An 8,084-nucleotide genomic window follows, 5' to 3' on the forward strand; every position below is an offset into this window, starting at 1 on the left:
TGTTTAACCAGTGCAATTAAAGATAATTTGGTTGCTGCTGAAACTTTTTTTTCTTTCTGTTTTTACATCAATAATGCTTTAAATCCATAAAAGTGTGCAGTACTCGTATGCTAATTTGTTGGAATAGGTGATCCCGGCCAAATTTCAACCAACACTACCTTCCTGTTCAATTCCTACGGTTCTCACGTTTGGGGGCAAAAACTGGGAGATGACATATACTGGTGGATCCATTCAGAGAAAGTTCGATAGTAACTGGAGAGAATTTGTCAATGACAACAATTTGAAGGTTCAGAGTCCAAATTCTCAGAGGTGACATCCCATCTGAACTTCTAGGCAATCTCAAGGGTGATACTGTATATGCACCAATTATTATTGATTAGCATGTTCTATATTCCCTGCCCCTTTCATCAATGCTCTCAGTTTCCCGAGTACATTATTGTCAGGAGCTAATATAATTTGAATTTGTGGAACTCCAGCAGATCCTGTTAAGGATGCTAGATCTGTATGCTATTGAGTCCCTTATGTTGTTCCAGTCTAGGCGTTATGGTGTAATCTGACATAATATTTTATATACAAGAATCTATTTTATGCACATTTGGATACGTTTGAAAGAATGTTATTTAGTAAAGTAGGTTTTGATAACTGTCCACTTTAACAAGTTCATACCGTTCCTATCACAATTCTTGGCTTGAAGGACTACGTTGTCCCTAAGGGATTCTTGAATCTGACACAACTGAAAGAGGATGACAACGATTTATTAAATCTCTAAGTTGTCTTTGTTTAGTCCTTACTTATGTTTAATAATTTAGGAGACTCTGCAGTTCCGTCATTTGATTTAAGATTGTATCTTTTCATTCTATTTTTTCATTTCTTTTTTCTCTCAGAAGTTGAGCAGTTGCTGGGAAAAAAAGAAAGAGCTATTACCGCTGATTAGCTATTTGATTGCTTCTCCAGCCAACAGTAGACAAGAATGTTTAGGCTTTCAAACCTTGGTTAAATATATTGAGTAGGATGTCAAAAAGAAAAAGAAAATCTCAATCTGTTGAACAGTAGTTGAACTCCTGTAAATTGCGGTAGTTTATGGCATAAAACCAGTTTATAATGTTTGGGGCTAGCTCAAGCGATGAGGGTATAGGAAAAATGATTAGGAACTTGGGATTAGGATAGATGAATTCGACCTGGACAAAAATAACCCGGTTCTTACAGTTATGTTTTTGTTGTTTATATGCTTCTGTAATTTGAACTTTGAAGCATGTGTGAAAGAATACATAAAGATAAAAAGGACACAACAAAAACAGAAGGCTGAAAGATGGTTAGAACCCATCTACAAAAATTTCTAACATTCTTCCTGACATCTTACCTTCTACTATGTTACAGGTAATCTCTTTATCTTCCCAGTCTGAGTAACAAGCATATACTCATTGCTTACATCTATGTTTTCATATCTTGGACTCTCTTTGAAATCCTACATATCTTTGAGCTCTTCCCGAAGTTAACATGATATGAAATGCCACGCATCTATGAGCTTTTCCTGAACTTACAATTTATAAAAACAGGCGAATTTGAAGCTAAGAGGAGGTTTGTAAGGAGGATTGTGTGACTTGCGTCTTAGTCCTGTTCCTCTCAAACCGATTATAAGCAGTCCTTGTTCGTAGGAATAGTAATAAGCTTGAAGCTAACCCTACTATTGAAATACAGCCCCACCATATGAATGTCTGCCTATAGCATGAGCTTCCCATGCACAATGTTGCTTCCTTTAACAAGCTCACCGGGGTTGTTGAGCTTCCATCATTGGAATCATACACCAAAGCTGCAAGAAGGCCGTATAGGAGTGAGCCAATTGAGATATTGGTGATGAGGATGTTGTGGTTTACGCCAGCACTGTTTGGACCGAAAAGCTCTGATGTAACAGACACAGCTGCGGAGAACACAAAGCCGGAGCTTATCCCAATCAAGCCTGTTCCAGCACGCAGCATTGCCTCACTGCCTGATGTGGCAAGCAGAATGAAGGCAATTGGTGTTGGCATCAGAGCAACTAGTAGCCATCCAGTCCTAGCAAAATAAACCTTGCTGCATTAGCAAGACGCAGGTTAGTTTTTAATGCATCTGGTTTTTTTCTCATTCTCCAATTGATAAAAGCATTAGTTTTTTAGATACATACTCGCGCAGGAAATCTGGTGCAGCTGAGAGCAAACGGCCGAAGAAGGAGCATGAAGAATATAGTGTGACAAGAGAACTAGTCAGGGAACTGTATCCAAGTGATTGTGAAATCTGGCCAAGATTGTTGCTGTAGACCAACCCAATAGTTCCCCCACAAAAGTATGCAGCATAGTATAGCCAAAAATCCCACCGACGTACAAGCAGCCTAGCTGAGTGCTCTTCACCTAGCACAGTCAACCTATCTTTTTCCATCACCTTCCCAAAACACGCTAAACACCCAAAAAAGCGTTCCTTGTCTACCAGCCCATACGAATTGGAGTTCGTGGAATTTGTGGCATTTGTGGCCTTCGTGGCATTAGCATTTTCACTTACATCAATGAGTTCCTTATGAAGCTCAAAATCATCAGTGTCAACCAGATTGAAGGTTGACGAGTTTTCAGAACGGAGGCTCGAGGGGAAGTTCCTACGAGCCCACTCACGCGCGTATGCCGTGCCAGGCAGACACAGAGGTAGGATTAGGAGACAAATCGCACCAACTAAGAGTATCCGAGCTCTTGACACATCAGAGGATAGTGAGTTAAGGAGGAGGAGATATAGACCTGTGACCACAGCTAGGATGTTTAGGCAAAGAAAAATCATGGAGTCATGACGAGTGGCCTCAGCAGGAAGTGATTGAACTTTGGGCTGACGGAGCACAGGGATGAGTGCTAAGCCGGATGTGAAGAGAGGAACTAGAGCATTAAGGAAGAGGTAGATGGTATCGTCGCTCGGGTTTATTGCATTGGCAGTGAGGGTGTAGAGGGCGGCACTTACCCCATTGAAACTGACTGTGAGAGACAACGCAAGTGCCCGGTTGGCTTGGAAGTGTCTGATGCATAGAACATAGCAGACTGTGTTGAACCAGCAGATGCTGCATCCAGCCAACAAGCATAGAAGGAATACCTGCCAAGCCAAAATACTTAAACATTAATCATCTGGTTAGTTGTTTTTTGATCCTCAATCTTCCCTTTGTTTTTATTTTGTTCTCAATTGTTTTTTGCTACTTTTTCATTAATAGGTTCTTATGAAGTGATGATCACTTGGCCTAACATGTATCGTGTCCTTATTCTTAATTCTTTGAAGCTTTTTGTCTTATTTATTCAAAGAAATAAACCTTGCTAGAGATTTGTAGCATAAGTAGTTAAGAGCGTTTATTCTTGCATTTGAAGCCATGTGTACTATTCAAATCAATATTGGTTCTTTGGAATGATAAAAAAACACAAACCAACCTACCTTAGTTTAACAGAGTAAGAAGTTGATCTATGGAAGGTTAAGAGCGTTTATTCCCGCACCTGACGTCACATGCACTAATACTTTGTGACTGGGTATTTAGAAAAGAAACAAAAACAAACCTACCTAAGTTCAAGAAAACAAATAGTTTATTTATGAAAGGTTAATTTAGTGTATGGTAATTTTTTTATTCTGTTTTTTATTTTTTACCACAGTAAATTCATTTTTTACAGAGCTCAGTATTGTCTAGGTAAAGATGGATGACTCCCATGACCTCATAAACGAAGGGGATATTTGATATAAAATTATAAATCTCGGGAAAAGAAAATGGATTTACTCTAACATTATCCTTTTTTCTATCTATTTTTGGATCTTCGTCACTGACTTGTATGTTTCTGGTGTTAATATAATATTAGCTTTACTATAACATTAAATTTGTCCTTTTGAGTACTGACATATTTAGGTCCACAACCTTTTTATTTTCGTTTTTTGAATTACGATTATATAATTATCAAGGAACGGAAATTTTGGCATAGCTACATAATGCACCAACAAAAATAATGTGGTGTTATACACGCCATTAACGAGAATTAAATTTAGAACATCTCACTTTTAAGTAGCGAAAAATATCACTAAATCGAAGTACTAGATGATCTACAACTTTTATTTTGATGGTATTTTTTTCTCTGTGCTGAAACAAAACCAAAACAAAAAAGAGAGGGAAAAAAGTCATCATCTCCTGGTTTCTAGTTTTTTTGGGGGCTTAGGGTTTCTAGTTTATGCAACATTAAATGTTTTGGATTTTTCCTTTGAAAAGTGGTAGATGGAGTCCTAACTTACACATCAGCCTGATGCTTTTGTGGTTGTGGTAGTTATTGTGTGGAGCCGTGGAGGTTAGGAGTTCACCAATTTTATGGCAAACTTCCCCTTGACTTTGCCAAGAAAAATACAACAACTAAACAAGAAAAGAAAAACAAGAAAAAGAAAACCTACTCCAACAAAATTAGAAATGAAATATTAAACAAGGGTAGCGATTTTCACTCCTGTTTTCTCTTCTTGAACTCGTTTTTATGTTTATATCCATAGATTCTTCCTTGATTTAAACAAAGAAAATGAAAGTGCGAGAATCACAGAATTTTGGTAAAAGAATTAAAAGAAAGAAAGATGAGAAGTGACTAACCATAACATAAGGCAGAGAGATGAGTCTTTGAATGACAAACCATTGGAGGCCATAACCAAACAAACCCATGAAGGCAGCCATGAACATAACAACCCACAAGGGAAAATACATGAGAGAAACCCCAGAACACCAACCCAATGCCTTCCCCATATCCGAGGCCACCGATAGATAGTTGAGCTGCACCTGAGAAATCCCCAGCACAGATTTCAGGTCAGAAGAATAGGATGCGAAATCAAAGTTCGTCCCTGTGAACGCCTGTATCCATGTCGCCGCCACGAGTATCATCCATTTTCTCGATTGCCCAACCATTCTTTCTCGGACCCCGAAATCTTTGATTTCTAATTCAAATTGTTCTTTGAATCAGAAACCAAATCCGCATAAGATGTAGAAAAAACAAAATGGGTTTGTGGGGTTTGAGGGAGAAAGAAGGGGTTTTGGAGGTAGGTTTTGTTCTGGGTTAGGATTGGATTGGATTGGTTTGATGTTTTGTTATGGTGGTGTAACTATATTTGGCAACTGCTATGTTTGTACATGTTGGTGGTGTTTGTTGGCGCCCTCTTTTTATATGCATCAGTTTCTCTTTGTACAATATATATATATATATATATATATATATATGTATGTATGTGCATGTGTGTGTATATATATGTAAAGAATCAGATAATGCAGTAATATTTCTGTGAACGGAAAGGGTTATTTGGATATTTGTTACGTGCTGGTGGGTGAAAATTGCTTGTGCGTTAAGATATTGATTTGTTGAGCCTTGTTTTGAGGAGTTTATAGTATATGTAAAAGGTGGTTAGTAGTTCAAACTTGCAAGCATATTATTGCTGGGACTGGGAGCCTGGGATATTTATTAGTTAATTTAATATGATTTTTGCTCAAAAAGTCTTTGACTTTTGCTCGGGGAGTTTTTTCTTAGACCGTGTTGAAATTCCCCGACAAGAATATTTACCAATATATCTTGTCAAACGATATGTTTTGTTAGATTAGGTGTTAGATTAGTCATTGATGGGTTCGAACTCACACCATCATGCAAGGACCCAATACCTGTCTTCCAAATTTGCTTAGGGATCTTAAACTCCTCTGTTTTATTGGTTATGGACATCAATACATTAAGGGGGTGTTTGTTTGACCTCCTTAAGTTTCACTGGATTGGCTAGGATTAATAGTGAGTGAAATACCATGTTTGTTAGCAGCCGGATTATCTTTAATGAGACTAAAGGGGACTCGTCTAGACTAAATGCCTCACTAGGCGGTCTTAGCGAGACCCCCCGAAATTGGGCAGATTGCTAAGACCAGCTCTCCTTCGCCCCTTTCCGCTTCACTCTTCGTCAGTTCTCTACCTTTCCCCTCCCGACTGCTATGTTTTTCCCGTAAGACTCCTCTTCCAATGAAGCCACCATGGATCTGTGGTCAGAAACTCTTCTTTGAGAAACCCATTTCATGGAGTTTTTGTAAATTCATTTCGTGGATCTGCAGCCCTTCCCTTTTCAATACCAAATCCAACTCCCAAAATTTCAACCCAGAAAACCAAAAAATCCAAAAAGCCAAAAACCCAGAAAACTGAGAAACCGAAAGCAGATTCAACCCCATCTCCCCACCTTCGAGCCACTCACGCATGCATCTCGCCTCCAACTCCCAAATTTTCATTTTCGTTCTTGCTCTTTGGTTTGATTTTAAGATTTGCAAGGGATTTTGTGAGAGGAATAGAAGAGGCAGACAGAGATTTGCAATGAAGAGGAAGAGAGAGATTTGTAAAATCTTCGAATAAAAGAGGCAGAGAAAGATTTGAAGTGCCACAGATAAAATGGCAGAGAAATGGGAGAGGGGAGGGATGCAGTGGGCGGACAAAAAAAAATGAGAGAGGAATATGAATCAGAGCTTGATCAAAGTAAAAAGAAGGATGATAGTTCTAGAAAGGAAAATGATAATTTAATAATAAAATATTAGTATATATATAGATTAAATTAATAATAAAATATTGTAAATATAAATTTAATAATATAATATATGAGTCATGTTTTTAGTCCGATACAACATCAAACGCTTTACTAAATTAGTCCACCTTAGTCTATTCTAAGCCAATCCAGCTTAGTCCCTAAAGTTAGTCCAGTCCGAGATAGTCCGGTGCAACAAACGCACCCTAAAATGATTTATAAGGATCTTATGGTTGAATTACTCCTTTTCCTTTTGAATTTATAAAGGGAAGCTTATGACCTGGATCGTTGGACTCAAGATTTTCAAGTATTTTGATGCAAGAATTTGATCTCCAACGTATGATACTCTTAACGCATCTGCCATCCAAGACGAAAAGCCCGGTTTCGAAGTTCAAATGGTGGTATCCGATGAGCCACTGCATTGAACACTTGGAGGAATAATACCAAGAAGCAAAATGGCAAGATTTAGTTGTATTTCGTTGAATTTTCTATTATTTATTGATGTGGCACACATAAGATTCTACAAGTCTAATTATGTGGTGACATATACCGACCGAATAGCCATGAAACTAAGTGTAGAGATGTGCGTCACTAAAGAGGTGATAGAGCCATATGTGATAATTAAAAATTGGCTTATTTGTACTAATGGTTCATGAACTTTACCCCTTGTTTAATTTTAGTCAATGAACTCTCATATTAGTTTCTTTAGTCCTCGAACTTAACATTGTGTTGTATCATTGATCATTTTCACCAACGCCTTTTTCCTGTTAAATCTAGGGGTATATTAGGGACTTCAATTTAAAAATTAAAAACAATAATAGAAGCTAAAAAACAAATGAAAATTTATAAATAATATCTAAAACTTAAAACAAAGTGCATTTTGAACTATAAAAATACAAAATGGAAATGGTTGGACTTTAACAATTTGTAAATATTAGGCAATGTGATTTCAAAGTTGGTAGGAGATCAAACTATGGCTAGACTTAAGCAACTAACAAATCACATAATAAACTTCGAAAAAAAAAAAATCCTATGAATTTTCATACACAATTTATTTATTTTTTAATTTTTACGGTCCTTTTCCTTTCTCATTTTCAATGATGTGAGATGAAGTTCCTAATATAGCCCTAAATTTAACGGAAAAATAGGTGGCGTTAGCGAAAATAACCAATAGTATAACACATTATTAAGTTCGAAGACTAGAAAAACTAGTATAAGAGTTGAGGGACTAAAATTAAACTAGAGGTAAACTTTAGGGATCACTGCTACAACTAAACCTTAAAGATTTATGTGTGACAATAAGAACTGTGACATCCCACATCGTCCAGGGAAGTGATCCTTATATGTATATTCTCATCCCTACTTAGCACGAGACCTTTTGGGAGCTCACTGGCTTCGGGTTCCGTAGGAACTCCGAAGTTAAGCGAGAAGGGGGCTAGAGCAATCCCATGATGGGTGACCCACTGGGAAGTTGCTCGTGAGTTCCCAAAAACAAAACCGTGAGGGAATGGTAAGCCCAAAGCGGACAATATCGT

General features: G+C 37.6%; 1 pseudogene; it reads right to left on the bottom strand.

Annotated features, from left to right (window-relative positions):
- Positions 1-1,207: 1,207 nt before the first annotated feature.
- Positions 1,208-5,117, bottom strand: LOC137735679 (protein NUCLEAR FUSION DEFECTIVE 4-like; annotated as a pseudogene).
- Positions 5,118-8,084: the final 2,967 nt, after the last annotated feature.

The sequence above is a fragment of the Pyrus communis genome, chromosome 5 (assembly GCF_963583255.1).
Source record: "Pyrus communis chromosome 5, drPyrComm1.1, whole genome shotgun sequence".
Lineage (NCBI taxonomy): Eukaryota > Viridiplantae > Streptophyta > Magnoliopsida > Rosales > Rosaceae > Pyrus > Pyrus communis.